The 16,451-nt window shown below is 43.2% G+C and overlaps 1 protein-coding gene across 3 annotated transcripts in view; it reads right to left on the reverse strand.

Annotated features, from left to right (window-relative positions):
• SYT2 (synaptotagmin 2) overlaps positions 1-16,451 on the reverse strand; it is a 190,831-nt gene that overhangs the window by 71,435 nt on the left and 102,945 nt on the right. The window contains exon 1 of one of the 3 annotated variants that reach the window (XM_001364066.3): positions 10,536-11,150. The exons of the other annotated variants lie outside the window; for them this stretch is intronic. The gene's annotated coding sequence lies outside the window, so the exon portion shown is untranslated. Of the gene's footprint in view, positions 1-10,535; positions 11,151-16,451 lie in introns of those variants that run through there. 3 annotated transcript variants of the gene reach the window in all.

Here is a 16,451-nt window from a genome sequence, read left to right on the forward strand (position 1 = left end):
TACACAGAGAGTAAGCAATAGAGTCAGAACTTGAACCCAGGTTCTCTCACTCCAAACCCAAAAAGCTTTCTTCTACAATAAACTACCAGACCTGAAGACTAGAAAAGGGAGAGGTGATAAGGAAAGGGATTGGGGGTAGAAAAATAGGGAGATATCTTTGTATAATTATGGACTCTGATTTCACAGGTTGAAAATGCCCTCTGAATGCCTGCTAAAACATTTCAGGTAGGGCAGCAGACAGTAGAAGAAAGAGGGTTTCTATGACTATGTATGTGTTCTCTTTCTCTATTAGAATGTAAGCTCCTTGAGGGCAGGGATAGCATTTCTTTCTGCTTATATTTGATTTCTCTCTGCTTACTTAGCACAGTGCTTGGCATACACACAGGAAGTCCTTAATAAATGATTGCTAGGGCAACCTCACCCCCTCCCAACATGGACAAGTAGGACTCTCTTCCTTCAAATTCCTTCAATGGAGATAGACCAGTTAGAGAACAAGACCCAAGGTCAAAGTTACAAATTCAGCTCAAACTCAGGTCTCCAGAATTCCAGCCTCCTGTTTTGTCCAATAAAGGAGACACTCTAACCTTCTCCTGGGATCTCCCAAGTGTTTAGTCATACTCACTCTAAAGATCATTTTCCTCCCAGAGTCAATCCTTCTGCCCATAGCTGAGAACCTACCCTGGGGAATAGAGTTATCTCAATCCTGATCATTTAACAAACATTTTTTAGCATCCACTATGTGGCAGGTTTAGAGGATACAGAGACAATCATACAACAGTAAATGCTTCAGGGAACTTTATTCTATTGGGAGTGACAATATGTACACATAAAAGACTATGCAAAATATATATGAAATTAATACAAAATAATTTGGAGAGAGGCCATGGCAGCTGTAGGAATCAAGGAAGGATGCGTATAGAAGACAGGGCTTGAGTTTAGCTTTGAAGGAAAATAGATACTAGTCTAAGAGGAAGAGACAAGGAAGGATTACATCCTAAGCACTAGAGGAGAGCCAACGAAAAAGGCATATTGACAAAAGATGGAATATCATATGGGGGAAACAGCAAGAAGACCAGGACCATAAAATGGTCAAACCATCAAATGATCTTTATTTATTATTTTAAACCCTTACCTTCTGTCTTATAATCAATACTGTGTGTTGGTTTCAAGGCAGAAAAATAGTAAGGCCAGGTAATGGAGATTAAGTGACTTGCCCAGGGTCACACAACTGGAAAGTGTTTGAAGTCAGATTTGAATTTAGGACTTCTTGTCTCTATGCTTTGCTCTCAGTCCACTGAACCACCTAGCTTCCCCCTCAAATGATCTTTATAAAGATTTTTCTGAGGACTAAGGACAAAGTGAAGGCCAGAGTCTAACTCAAAGCCATAAAGGGAGTTAGTGGCAAAATCAAGATATGAATCGCAATTAAGTTTTCATTTGCCAGAAAATGAAATTTGCCTTGAATCTCCAAACTAGTACCAGGAAAATGGGCCTTATATAATACCTCAATGGGCATTATAGAAAAAGCAGTTTACTATGATAGAAAAAGCACTGATCTTGGAGGCAGAAGAATCAGGTTCAAAATTGAGCTCTGAGATTTACTGATGGTATGATTTAGGGCTGATTGTTTTGCCTCTTTGAGCTTTAGTCTATCATATGTAAAAATGGGATAATAATACTGGTACCACCTATTTCATGTGAATATCATGAGAGAAACACAACAAAATTACAGGCTTTTAATTTATTATAAAGTATTCAGAGACAGAGACTGATGTGAAGCAAAGAATGCCTTTTCCTTTTCAAAGCTATCCCTACCTCATTTGATTCTCAGACCCGCTCCAGTAAGGCAGGTTTCTTTCTTCCCATTTTTTAGATGATTACAGCTGAGGTCCTGATATAAAGAGAGGACCATAGATCTAAAACCACATGAAAATTTCAGAAGCCATCTAGTACAATCTCCTCATTTTATAGATGAAGAAACTGAAACCCAGGGAAATTAAGTGACTCATCTAAAGTTACATAGCTAATAAACATCAGTGGAAGGGTAGACAATGACCAAAGTCATATGAGTAGTTAGTGATTGAACCTGGGGCCTAGAGCCTAGGTACCCTCTGCATGTAAATTCCAATTAAGCTTTCTCAGATCTAGTGTCTCTGTCTCTGTCTCTCTCTGTCTCTCTGTCTCTCTCTGTCTCTGTCTCTGTCTCTCTCTTTCACTTTCTCTCTCTTTCAAATAGCATCCTAGTATTTCCTAGGACCAAAGGAGTTAAAGCTAGAAGGGATTGTAGAGATCATAGAATCCATGAGATCTTAACCTTTTTTTGTGTTACAGTTGTCTTTGACAGTCTAAAGTTTGTGAATCCCTTCTCAAAATAACATTTTAAAATGCATAACATAAATTACATAGGAGGACAAAGGAAGCCAATTATATTAAAATAGTTATGAAAATACTCAAAAAATTCATAAATCCCAATTTACAAACCCCAGAACTGATCCAATGCCTTCTTTTTATAGGTTAGGAAACCATGTCAATGAAATCATTTGCCCAAGGCTTCACAGCCAGTCAGAGCCAGGACTAACAAATCCCTATTCACTGAGCATCTATTATATGTGAGGCTCAATCATCCCAGATACTTGATATTTGCTGGCAAAGTAGAATAATGACTGAGCTGATAGATAGGCATCCTGGGCCTGAGTCCTTGCTTACTCACTAGTGCCTGGTGTGATCCTGGATAAATTCCTTCCCTCTCTGAGTCTGAGTTTCCTTACCTATAAATGGTTGAGTTTGGGCTAGATCACTGAGGTTTTTTTAAACCCTTACCTTCCATACCTTCAATACAGAAGAGTGGTAAAGGCTAGGCAATGGGGGTCAAGTGACTTGCCTAGGGTCACACAGTTGGAAAGTGTCTAAGGGCAGATTTGAACCCAGAATCTCCCTTCTCTAGATCTGGTTCTCAATCCACTGAGCTACCTAGCTGCCCCCTCAATTGTTGGTCTTTAACCTGGGACCATGAACTTGGTTTTCAAAAATATATATTTTGATGACTATTTCACTACCTTCTATTTCCTTTGCATTTTTATGTATTTTATTTCATACATTGACAAACATCCCCAGAAGGAATCCATTTGCTTCATCAGACCTTCCAAAAAAGGTCTATGACACAAAAAAAAGGGTAAGAGGGCCTGGAAGAATAATCGCTAAGAGACCCAGCCTTTCTAAAGCTAACATGCGAGGGAGGAGTCTATTTGCTTCCATGGGCCATGTTCTTTGGAAGCCAAAAGAGCTTATAGGTTTTGCTTAAGATCAAGTGTGGGAGCAGGAACATAACCCAAGCCCTGCAGCAGTGTGGTTGGGGGGGTTGGAGGGAGTGGAGAAGAGGTGGACAGTTTGCAATCTGTCCTGAACCAGATTGCTGCCCTTAAGTAGAAAACCTGTGCCAAGAAATTGGAAAGAAAGATGGACCAAGCTACCACGCCAATGGAGATCAGCCTGGCCCTGCTGTGACCTACGGCTTTGGAGAGAGACTTTCCTGCCAGAGTCATTTGGGCCGGTAGTGGCAGTCTCTCTCTCTGGCCGGGAGGGTTGGTTGGTCAGAAGCCAGCTGGAAGGGCCTGTCCTTCTCTCCCCTCCTGTCAGATGATCCCCACTTGACTGAGTCTTCCTCAGCCTGCCAAAGAGAGGGTCTGGACAGGTCACTCTCATTGGCCTCCCGAGCCAGCAGCAGAGAGATGGCCTATACTGTTAACCTTGGGATCAAATCTGAATCCTGTTGTTGGTTGCAAGGGTGATCTTTGGGAAGTTATCTCTGCTCATCCTTCCAGGACTGGATACTAACATGGTTTACTGAGAGGATATTAATGAATCCAGAGTGCTAAAGAACCATGTGTTCTCTCGCCTAGAAGGATGGCTACTCCAGGTGCTAAACATTACCGCTTCTGAAAGTAGACATTTGGTTTTCTTTGCATTACATCCTAAACCCTTCCAGCTGCAACATAATCTCATTTTTCTTCTAGCAGGGCATCTCTACCTTCCTTTAGAGTCAGAGGTTCTCCACCTGAGGTCGGTGAACTTGCTTTTTGAAAATATCTTGATAACTGTATTTCCATATCACTACTTGCATTTGTAATCTGCCATGTATTATTTTATGCACTGAAAAACACCATTTGGAGAAGGAATTCATAGGCTTCACTAGACTGCTACAGGAGTCTAGGACACAAAGAAAGTGAAGAACCTTTAGTCCAGGCTCCCCAAGTAACCACTCACTAACCTGATAAAGCTCCATTCTAAGAACAGATGCATTGCACATAAAACCTGGCAAGGCAGCAGCTGCCAAATCAAGGTTGCAGCCATGGGTTCAAGATTTTGATTCATCCGAAGAAGGGCTCCCAGTCCCTCCTCCCATACTCTTCGATTCAGGGAACAACCGAGGAGGCAAGAGGCACAGAAGAAAAATGAACAGATAAGTAAACAAAGGCAGTGAGAATTATTCACAAATGCTCCTGGCCCTCTAAGGCCTCTTTCCACATCTCTCCCTCCACTATGGGGCCCAGATAAGGAAGCAGCCTTTTCTTCGAGCTCATACCCTCTGTCCCATGCTGCCTCTCTCAATGGGCCATCTGCTCCTAGGATTTTACAAATGCATCTAAAGTCCCATCTCTCCCCGGAGATGGAAGCCAGAGAGATGTCAGCCTCAAACAATACATGGAAATTTATTGGGGATTTGAGGCCGTAGGGAGAATAGCAGGCAAAATTGGTGTTGGTGCTCTCTGAGATACAAAGGGTTACTTAATGCAGCAGTGAGTAAGTCTCCTTTAGAAGTCAAACAAGGCACACGCTGCCATCCTGCATCCTTTTCACACTCAGTTCTTTCCCTAAGCCCCAAATTCAAATTTATTTCCCATCCTTTCACACTAGGCAAATATTGATTTTCCTTCACTCCCTGATGCCAATGGAACAGAAACCAATGTGCCTGTCTATTGTCTACTTCCTCTCAAGGGACCATCCAAGCTGTCAAGCCAATAGCCCAGGAAGGCTCCTGGTTAAAATGGGAGAATAAAAGAACATGCATGGAGAGCCTGAATCCTGCAAAGCCTCTGAATTCGACTTATTCGCTTTGGGTTGGTTTTTAAGACTATTTGTCAAGTGCCTCCAGATTTTTCTCATTAAATCTGGGAGCCTCCTGCAATTGCGTGACTCAAGCAAGACCCCATTGCAGCATTGAAAGAGTGCTGAAGGAGGTTCCAGAAAGCCTGGGCTCTTGCAGAGGTTTTGTTTACATTCAAAATCCTCCATCACCTACCAACCTCCCCCAGCCTTCTTACACTTGCGCCTCCTAGCTATTCTGCCCAAGATAGAACTAAGACACTCCATCTCTCAGCTCCCAGAATTTTCTTTGACTGTGTCTCATGCCTGGAATGCTCTACCTCTTCATTTCCACCTGCTGGTTTTGCTGGTCTCCTTCCAATCCCAGCTAGAATCCCACCTTCTACAGGAAGTCTTGGCCAATCCTTAGCTCCAGTGCTTTCCCTTTGTTAATTATCTCCTATTTATCCAAGATGTGGCTTGTTTATACATATTTGTTTATTTGTTGTCTCCCTCCTTAGATTGTAAGCTCCTTGAGGGCAGGGACTGTCTTTTGCCTCTTTATGTCCCTAGAGCTTAGTACAGGGCCCAGCACATAATAGGTGCTTAATAATTGCTTGTTATCAATAATATGGAAATAGATCTTGATCAATGACACAAGTTAAACCCAGTGGAATTGCATGATGGCTATGGGGGAGGGGGGAAGGGAGGGAAAGAACATGAATCATGTAACCATGGAAAAATATTCTAAATTAACTAATTAAATAAAATTTTACAATTCAACATAAAAAGAATAATAATAATTGCTTATTAACTGCTTGGAATAAGCTCTAGGACCTTGGGAGAGTCCTGCCACCTCTCTGAACCTCAGATTCTTCATCTATAAAATTAAGTTTTGTTAAAAAAAAGTTTCCTTTTCTGTAGAGAGTGAAAGTTGGATTAGATTGATCTCTAAGTCTCTTCTTGCCTAAATCCTATGACTTTATGACTAATTGCACAGTCTACATTGAGCTTTTTAAAACCCTCATCTTCTATGTTAGGACAGATACTAAATATAGGTTTCAAGAAAGAGCAGTCCTGGCTAGGCAACTGAGGTTAAGTGACTTGCCCAGGAAGTGTCTGAGGTCAGAGTTGAGTCTAGGACTTCCCTTCTCCAAGCCACTGAGCTACCTAGCTACCCCTCCACTGAGCTTTAAAGATGTTAAATGGAGTGACGTTTTCTTGCTCTGTGTGGCTAAGATTGAACCAAGTTGAGCTCTGGTCTCTAGAGGATACTTGTTTGGCAAAGACCTGCCATTGTCCATTCTCTGTGCCAGCCTAGACTCTCCAGCATTACCTAGAGGTGCCCTGAAGAGGCTGTCCAGGTTGAACCCTCAAATTTTGTTGAAATATCAGCTGGCATTTTCCCCCCAAAATAGTTGGGACCTGGGGAAGATGTAGTCTAATCTTCTCATTTTAAAGATGTAGAGACTGAGATTCAGAAAGAATTGACTATCCAAGGTCACAGCTGGGTAGTGAAAGCCAGCTGGTTGGCTGGAAGCCTCATTCTCAGGATACTTTCCACTATATCAGATTTTCTCTAGACCTTGACAACCAAGCACTGTTGTTAGAGAGAGAGCTGGGAGTGTTGCCTGCTAGGATGATCTGCTGGGGGCAGCTGAGGACAAAGGGTTTGGGGTCCCATTTACACTTCTACCCTTCACCTTGATATGTGACCTTGGATTATGCCTCTCTGGAATCCCAAAACTTCATTTTCAATCTCAGGGCAGCAACTCTCTTGTGAGTCCCTTACTCCATGGTAGAAGGAAAAGGAAAGAAGGTGGTTTAGCCTCACTTTGAATTTCAAACCCTATTACTTCTCTCCCTATCCCCCTTAAAATCATAGAATGTCAGAATTGGAAGGGAACTTGGAAATCATATAATCCAACCTCCTCATTTTACAGGTGAGGAAACTGAGGCCCAGGGAAGAGAAGGAGCTTGCCAAAGATCACTCAAAGAAATAGTAGATAAACTGGGACCCAGGTCTCCCAACTCTTAGGACAGTGTTCTTACTACTATAGCATCCTTCTCTTCCCTTTACTATTTCTCATAATTATAAGGAATCATTTTAGCTTCTAAACTCCAACTCAGAATCAGAGGATTAGAGATTAGAACTAAAAAAAGGAGGAGGTAGGTGGCTCAGTGGGTAGAGAACCAGGTCTGGAGACAGAAAATCCTGTGTTCAAATCTAGATTCAGACATGTCTTAGCTGTGTGGCCCCAGGCAAGTCTCCTAACCCCCATTGCCTAGTAAGTTCTTCTGCCTTGGAACTGAAATTTAGTATCAATTCTAAGACAGAAGGTAAGGCTTAAATTTTTTTCTTAAAGAACTCAATAAAGCCTTAGAGGTCATCCATTTTCCTCTTTCATTTTTCATATAAGGAAACTGAAGTCTAAAGGTAAAACTACTTGCCCAAGGTCACATTGTTAGTAAGGAGTAGAGGCTGAATTCAAACACAGATCTTCTTACTTGAAGTCTAATGTTTTTTCTGTTGCATGAGTCACAGGATGTCAGAGTCAGCAGAGATTGACAGTAGTCACCTAGTCTCACTTATATCTATAAAAGAATCCCCTCTACAACATTTCAGACAAATGGTCATCCTCCCTTTGTTTAATCACCTTTATTGAGGGAGAAGTGATGGTACTACCTCCTGCACTATCAGGGCAAAACCCAGTTGCCTGGTTAACCCAACATCAAAGTTGTAACAGATTCATTAATTTATTCAAGAAATATTTCTTAAATGTCAACTTCAAATAGAGCACCATCCATAGTTGCTAGGCTAATACAAAGTTTAGAAAAGACATGGTGCCTACCCTAGATGCAGCTAGGTGGCACAATAGATCAAAAGCACTGGACCTAGCTAGAGTCAGGAAGACCTGAGTTCAAGTCCTACTGTAGACACTTACTAGCTATGTGATCTTGAGGAAGTTACCTAACCTTAGTCTGCCTCAGTTTCCTCAACTGTAAAATGAGCATAACAGTACCTACCTCCAAGGGTTGTTATGAAGATAAATGATATTCTATTTTTAAAGCACTTAGCACTGTGCCTACAAAAGAGTAATGCTTATTCCCTTCTTTCTCTCATATGAGGAACCTATAGTAGGAGGATTAGATACAAATACAGATAGTTTTAACACTCATTGTATAAGTGCATAAAAGAAAGGGGCAAGAAAATTGCTATGTGCCTCTGGTTCCAGTTTCTATCCTGGGCAAAGTTCTTTGATGTATAACCATTGAGCAGAGCTTGCAGAGGAATAAGATTTCTATAGATCCATGAAATCAGGAAAGAGAGGAAGTTTTCAAGCAGGACAAGGATAGAGCCGATCCTTCCTCTTCCTTTGCCCTAACTCCTGAGAAAGTTTGGGCTCTGATGAAGGTCACTGATGGGGAAAACATGAACATTCACTTGGAACCACTTTTTATGAATATTTGAACTTTAAGAGAGTTCATGCTCTAGACCTATGCCATAAGGAAGACAGCGAGAAAGAGCTGAAAGTCACAATGAGTTTCTCTGTACAACCAGCTGTCAAGAATTCTGTTGGGGAGAGCCCTTACCCTTCAATGACCCAGATGGTAGAATAAACTAAATAAAGTCATCCTCCCTGTAGTACAGAAGGAAAAACTAAGAGACAGAGAAGAAAGACAGAAAGGAGCTGGAGCAGGGTCAAGGAACTATAGGAACCACCCAGGACAATTGGCTTCCTAATTGGATCCCCCATCATGCCTCTCCTTAAGGGCTGTGGGTCACTGTCATTTTTAAGCCAGAAGTATGGGAGTAGCCCTATAGACCAGCAAGTTTTAGGGCACCTTCCTAGGGGATCATAGCAAATCTACCTTTTCTCTCTAGTCCCTATCCCACCAATACTTCAATTTCTTTTATTCAAAATGGCAGCAATAGTACCCAGAGACTTAAAAACCCTAGAGCATTAGTATTAGAAGGAGCTTTAGAGATCAAGTAGCACAACCCCCTCATCTTACCTTCACCTATACATAGCAGGTAGTTAATAAATAGTTGCTGTTGAAGGGAAGAAGACTGAGAAAGGGGCTTGCCCAAGGTCAAAGAGCAAACAGTAGAACCAGGAACAGAAATCAGGTCTCCTAACTCCTAATCCTGAGGAAATGAGCAGGAAAAGGAAATAGAGGCATCTTGGGCAGACAGAGACATCATAAAGGAGTTCTCTCTAGCTGAGTTTGGATTGATCTACAACCAAATCTCTGGGCTTCTCAGGGGTTCAGAACTCACAGTGCTTTCAAGCCTAAGATTTTATTGCCCATTTCCACTGCCGACTCCCTTCCCCCCAAACCCTCTGAGTATGGTAGAGTAGGAATGAGCTTCACATCATGCTGAGGCTCAGAGAGATGACACGTCTTACCCAAGGTCACACAGCATAATGGGCAAGTGTCCAAGTCCAGCTCCCGTTTACCACCCCAAACCCAGGACTTTCAATATTCAGTTAAACTCCCATTCATTCTTTTTGTAGGGTGGGCACTGATACCTGGAACTCTTGCAGCCTTTAATCTGCCAGCCGCACTAGCTCTAGTCTGGGAAAGTTCTGTGCCTGTGGAGGAGGGGAACTGGCGGCCGCAGTGGCCCGACTCCTGGGCAAACGCTGGTAGGAAATAGAGGAGGGGTGACGGGCAGCCCCAAATCGGGCTATCAGTGTACTAGGAACACACACTCTAGATAAGTAGTGTGACCCGTAGCTATCTCCCTCTCGGCATCCAGTCTTTCTCCCAGGAGTGTCCAGCCAGGTTTCCAGCTCATTTAGAATAGGCGGTGTCCAGGAGACCCCTGTGGGGGGCAGAACCCGGTCTCTTGGCCCCTTGATGCACCCTCCCACCTCCTTACTTTACTACCCGCCCTCCTTCTTCTTCTCAGGAGTGGGGGTGGGGTGAGGGGGACCTCCTGGCGCAATGCCCTAATATACCTTCCTATCCCACTCTTCTTTCAAATCCCTACCCCGACACACACACACACACACACACACACACACACACACACACACACACACACACACACACACACACACACGAGTTTCCAGGGCTAGCCACAAGAGAAAGGAACTATCAGGCTAATTCATGCTTCTTTCACTGGGATTATCTAGGCAATTCCCAGGTAAGTAGATTTTTGTTTCTGGGGTTGGAGGTGGGGGGTGGAGAAGGGCATGGACTGCTGTAAAACTGGCTCTGTCCTGCACTTTGTTTCTGACTGGAAATGCCCTGAATATGGATGGAGTTTACTTAACCCTCTGCGCCCCACTCCCTGGGCTCATCTACTATCTACCGCGTGTCAAAGGAAAGATGGGGGGCGGGGAGGGGGGAGCGGCATGATTTAGCTCTGGGCAGGGAGTCCCCTTCTGTGTTCCCGCCCTATCTCCTCATGAGCCTGATGCCGGGGGATCCCTCTTTCTTACCAGAAGAGCACCACAGTGCCAGATGACGGGAGAAGGGGATGGCTGCTGTCCGAGGTTCCGGAGGCACTGCGCCTCTCCACCCTGGTCCCTCAGGTCCCGAGCGGATGCTTTCTTAGATGTCCCTGTTTTTTTTCCTTTTTGTGTGTGATATTCTCTCTCTCTCTCTCTCTCTCTCTCTCTCTCTCTCTCTCTCTCTCTCTCTCTCTCTCTCTCTCTCTCTCTCTCTCTCTCTCTCTCTCTCTCTCTCTCTCTCTCTCTCTCTCTCTCTCTTCTCTCTCTCCTCTCTGCAGTAGTAAAAACCTGATCCCGTTTCCCCTGTTTGACAATTGAGATGCTCCTCACATCTTCCTGCACACAGCGCGCCTGCCCCTCTGAGGGTAATCCCTGGAAACCGAGATGCGACGCCCCGCTTCTCGGCTATCCCCTGGGCTGGGCCAACCAGCTCCCTGCCCCTCCTCCTTCCCCCCCTGTCAGCCCTGATGAAGAGCCAGCTGGGGACCAGGGGGGCCAAGGGGGGAAGTGTGGGAAGGGACAGAGAAGGTGAGTTGATGGGGGGAAAGGGGTTAAACTAGACAGCTTAGGTTGAACTGCTGGGGGGAGGAAGTCCTAAACCTCTAGTCTACTTTGGGACCTCAAATGAACAGCAAACTCCCCTCCCTTCTTCAGTTTTGCAGAGGTATCGTTCTGCTTCAGTGCCATCCTGCGACACTCCCTTCCTCCCCCCACTCCCCTGCCAGAGACTTGTTTTATGTTCATCTCTCGCTTAAGGATTGGACATACTTCTTTGAGGAACAGCAGATGGGTCAAATGGGGGGGGGTGAATTCCCCTGCATTAATGAATTTTTACTGGGGGGGGGTAGTTTCACTACATGATATATGAAAGGTTTTCAGATGAGATGGGGAAGAGGAAAAGAAAAGGAATGAGAGAAACAGAGACAGAAACACATAGAGAGAGTCAGAGAAAGAAAGACAGACAGACAGATAGAAATAGGAATGGAAGAGACTAAGCTCTCTAGAAAAAAGAAACTAAAATGAAGAAGAGATCAGACTATAAGTTACTCCTACTAACAGCTCATATTTCTATAACTCTAAGGTTTATGGAGCATTTTCCTTACCACAACCCTGTGAAGTAGGTAGTGCAGGTATTATTGCCCCCATTTTGTGGAGGAATTAAATTCCAAGATCACACAACTAGAGAGGGCAGGAAAATGCTATGAGAAGAGCATGAGATTTGAAGCCAGAGGACCTAGGTTGGAATCCTTTCTCCTTAGACACTTGCTACCTGTGTGATCTTGGGCAAATAATTTACTTCCTCTGGTTCCTCATGTGCAAAATGACAGGACTAGATTAGATGGCTTCTAGGAACCCTTCTGGCTCTAAAGCTAGGAAGCCATAAACACAGGTCTCCTGAACCCAGCTCTAGTGGCTTTCCCACTGTTGTGCCCATTTAAACAGCCTATACATAATTACTAGTATGAGTAAGAGCCCAGATTTAAAGCTAAGTGACCTGATTCCAAGTTCCATTGTATCTTAGTTACCAGAAAAAGATCAGGGAATTTATGTAAAACTTGACCATTACCCCAAAATGGTCCAAGGCACAGAGGAAACCCTAATGACTTCTTGGGGAAGACAAAAGAGGAAATTGTCATCCAAGCAGGAAAACAGCAGAAAATCCTGAATCTGCTGCTCACTAGCTCTATGACCTTGAGCAAATTATTTAATCTCATTGACCCTTTTCCTATAAGGTAAGGACAATACTATCTGTACTACCTTATCTTCAGATATTTCTCAGACTTTGGTTTTCTCAACTGCAAAAATGGATGGGTAATTATCCATCATATACTCAGACAAAAGTTTAAAGAGTTAACTTCCTATAAACAGTGGATAGGATTAGGTCATCCTGGGAAAATGTCTACCAAGGCTGAGACCTCTGATTCCCAGCCTGAACATTTGAGAGTGACCTTGACCAAGTCATGTAATTTCTTAATTCCTTAAAATGAGAACATTGAATTTAGTAGTCTCTAAAGCTCCCCTGCAGCTCTTAAATTCTGATCTTGTGATTTTATGAGAAGGTTTGCTTTTTCCCATATTTTCCAAGGTACTTAATCATCATTTCTCAGAGAAATATAAAATAAAAGTTGAATAACTGCTTGAAATGATCCCAGTTAGGTTTATGTCAATATCAGAATAGGGAACACAATCCTGATAACTCCCCCCACCCCAGTGCCCTTGAAACCATGTGTCCAGACAATTGGGCTGGTTTCTGGCTGTCAAGGCACTACAGAGGAAAAAGCCTCCCAAAGTCTTTTTTTTTTTAATCACAACAAGGTCAGCTTCAGCCCATAAGTGGGGTTCTTTTCTACCTCCAGGTCAGTTTTCTTTTTCCTGCCTCCCTGAAGTCCCTTAATCTGGGTCCTGCTTAGTCATCCAACATCACATCTCCCACCACCCTCCCCACCTCCACATGAGCTCCAAGACTTATCCAGGTTCCCTGTCCTACTCACTCTTCATGGCATTTTAGGCTTCTTTTTATTCTTATATAAATTATATTCTATATTAAAGAATATAGAGTTAAATTCTGGAAAGCAGCTCAAGATCTCTACCTGGGTTTGGCTATCCTTCATCTCAGATTCCCATTTATTCAATGATGTTAATTTCTCTTTCTCTGTCTCTCCCATTCTTGGCATCTCTCTCCCTCCCTTTCCTCTGTATTCCCTCATTTTCTCCTCTCTCTCTCTTTTTGTCTTCTTTCTTCTTTTCTTTCTTTCTATTGCTCCACTTCATTCTTTCAACCTCATCTTTCTGTCTCTGTCTGGCTTATGGCTCATTATTTTTCAGTGACTTTCCTTTCTCTTGCTTCCTTGTGTCTTTCTCTTATTCCCCCCTCTCTGCTGCAGTTCAGTCCTCTCCTCCTCTGCTGTATACTCAGACTCATGCTCTGAGTTTGGCAGTTGATTCTAGATGCACCTCCTCCCTCCTTTCCAGAAGAACACTGTGGCTCAGGAGATCCCCTATTCCCAGGCCCATCTTTAGAAGGGTCTCTTCCTCACCAGCATCTGAAAGGTCAGGAAAGTCCCTGAGCCAAAGCATTCTTGAAGATGAAGTCTCCCCTTTCTCTTCCCCTCTTCCTTCTTCTATCCCCATGTACTGGGTAGAAGCTTGGCCACTGCAGTGCTGCAGTCCATGGGCCCTCCCCTAGATCTCTCTTTCTGCTGGGCTGGAGTCACTCTTGCTAGGAACAGCAGCAGCTCACTAGTTACTGAGCCTTAGAAGGGGAGGAAAAAGCTGACTCAAGGATTTCTGAATAAGTGTGAGGATATACGTGTGTGTGTCTGTTTGTGCATGTTTTGGAAGAGCATATCTGTATTTATTCAAAGTTTACATATATATGAATAAGCTTAGATTTCTCAAGTGTGTATATATATATATGCGAATGTGTCTGTGGATGTGGCTATTCTAAAGGAATATCACCCAGGACAGCCTTAAATGTCCTCTTCATCATTCCATTGACTGAGATCAGGACTGGGAAGGTCAAGAGCTCAAGGTCAAGCATTGTGGGTGATGGGGAATCTCGGGGATACCTCTGAGCCTGGGAATCCCCCCATCATACTACTTGGAAAGGCTAACCTCACACAGGGATGCAAGTCCATCTCCCAAGGAGGTTATACAGAGCTGCTGGCCTCTCTCTGATTCCCCTGGAAAATGTCTCTATTTGAAAACCTCTTCAAAGGTTTTACCTGACAAGAAGAGGGAAGCAAAAGAAAGTGTGGCCTGAAACGGAAAGAGGAAGGTACAGGTAAGACTTTTGGAGGCATTTCCCAATTCTGAAGGGCATGAGAAACCATCACACATAACTAAGAAAGTTTGTTTCTCTAGAAGTTCAGAGTCTCACCAGGGAGCAAAAGGATGGCGAAAATGACTTCTTGTGGTCCCTTCCAGATGATTTTATTTATATATGACTTCTCTCAGAAGCTATATTGCAGATCAAAAGACAGCCATGGCTCAGAGAGTAATAATAATAATAATAACTTATATAAGGTGCTTTAAAATTTGAAAAGAACTGTATATATATTATCTTATTTGATCCCCACAACAACTCTGTGAGATAGGTGTTATCATTATCTCCATTTTACAGATGCAGAAACTGAGGCAAACAGGGACAAGGTGATTTGCCCAAGGTCACACAGCTAGTAAATGTCTGAGGTCAGATCCCCCTGAGTCTGAGTCCATCTCTCGCCTACTAGCTGTCTCTGAAAACCAGAAGAAAGCAGCATTCTGCCACAAGAGAAATATCTATACAGGTATGTTTGTTCCACCTGAAAATGTGGGAAAGCATAAATCACAATTACAAATAGCCAGCTCTCTTGATCACCAAAATGGTATTTGTGTCCTGGGGAGATTTGGGAGGCAGTGGAAACATCTGCCAATAGGGAGGAAGGGGAGTTGTTTAAGCTGAGAGCTGCTCCTGCAGTTGTGATCCTCCCAGGCCTTAGTCTCAGTTCACTGCACCAAAAAGATGCTTCACTATTACATCTTTGCCTATTCCAGGGAACTGATTCATTTCTCTGAAAAGAGATGTGTCCCCTCCTTTAGGGCCAGCCTTGTATGTAAGTTGGGGAAATACTAGTTGCTCAAGAGACTTCAGAAAGTTGTTTCCTCTACCTAAATCTCTATTTCTTACCATAGAAATGTTAATATATTATAGTGAAAAGAACTATAGTTTGAGATCAGAAGACCTGGGTTTGAATCCTGATTCTGCCATTTATTAACTGTGTGACCTTGGTCCAGTCACTCAACCTCTATGAACCTTAGTTTCCTCGTTTATAAAATGGAGTTGATAATACTCTCATTAGCAACCTCCCAGAGTTGCTTTACTGAAAAGACTTTGTAACCCTGAAAGCCCTATATAAATGAGAATTATTATATTAATGTGAGTTATTATCTCTGGGACTCAGTTCTGTCCCCTGAAAAGTAAAAGGATTAGATTGGATGATTTGTTGCTTCCACCTCTAAATTCTATGATTGTATGGTTTTTGAAATTCTACTATTAGAGATTCATTCTTTTGGGGATAAGAACTTCCTTTATCCTCTTGAGTGAGGTAACAGATTAAGACATTATTTAGTCATTAACTCCTTAATATCCTTTAGTAGGTCATCAGATCATTTCAGGACCCTAAGGAAAGACAATTTTTGAGGGGGTTAGGGATAGTCTGAATGGAGATTAAATTGGGGAAATCTGAGTATCCAGAGTCAAGGAAAGGTTATGAATTCCTAGACAATGGCATCAACAACAGGAGGAGGGAACTGGGAGAAGAGATATTCTTTAACTTGGGAATTTGGAATTGGAAGAGCCCTTGTCGACGTTGCCTGTGTTCTTGGCAAAGATACTGGAGTAGTTTGCCATTTCCTTCATTTACAGATGAGGAAATCAAGGCAAAGAGGGTTAAATGATATAGAGAATCACACAGCTAGTATCACACACACATTGATCTCACACAGATTTGAACTCAGGAAGAAGAATCTTCCTGACTTCAAGTCAAGAGTGCTGATGTTCTATCCACTGCGCCACCTAGCTGCCTAGAACATATGGTCTTCCAGACACCAGGTCTGGCATCCTATCCACCTCAGTGGCCAGTGTGTGGTCACACAGGTAGTGAGTGTCACAGGTCTCCAGGCTCCATCACCTTTTCTAGTCTTTTCCACTGCACAAATGCTGTCTCTACCTTCTGAAGGCTTCCTGCCTTGCACAGGTAATCAGAATGTCAGTGTTGGCCCACACAAGAGAGGAAAGTCTCTCCCACAGATCAGTAGGAAAAAGGAAAGGGCGTTGGTTGTGGGATCAGATGGCTTGAATCTGAATCCCAGGTCTGCCACTTACTTGCTATGTGGCCTTTGGCAAATCCAATCACCTCTCTG

Source organism: Monodelphis domestica, chromosome 2 (assembly GCF_027887165.1).
Source record: "Monodelphis domestica isolate mMonDom1 chromosome 2, mMonDom1.pri, whole genome shotgun sequence".
Taxonomy (NCBI): domain Eukaryota; kingdom Metazoa; phylum Chordata; class Mammalia; order Didelphimorphia; family Didelphidae; genus Monodelphis; species Monodelphis domestica.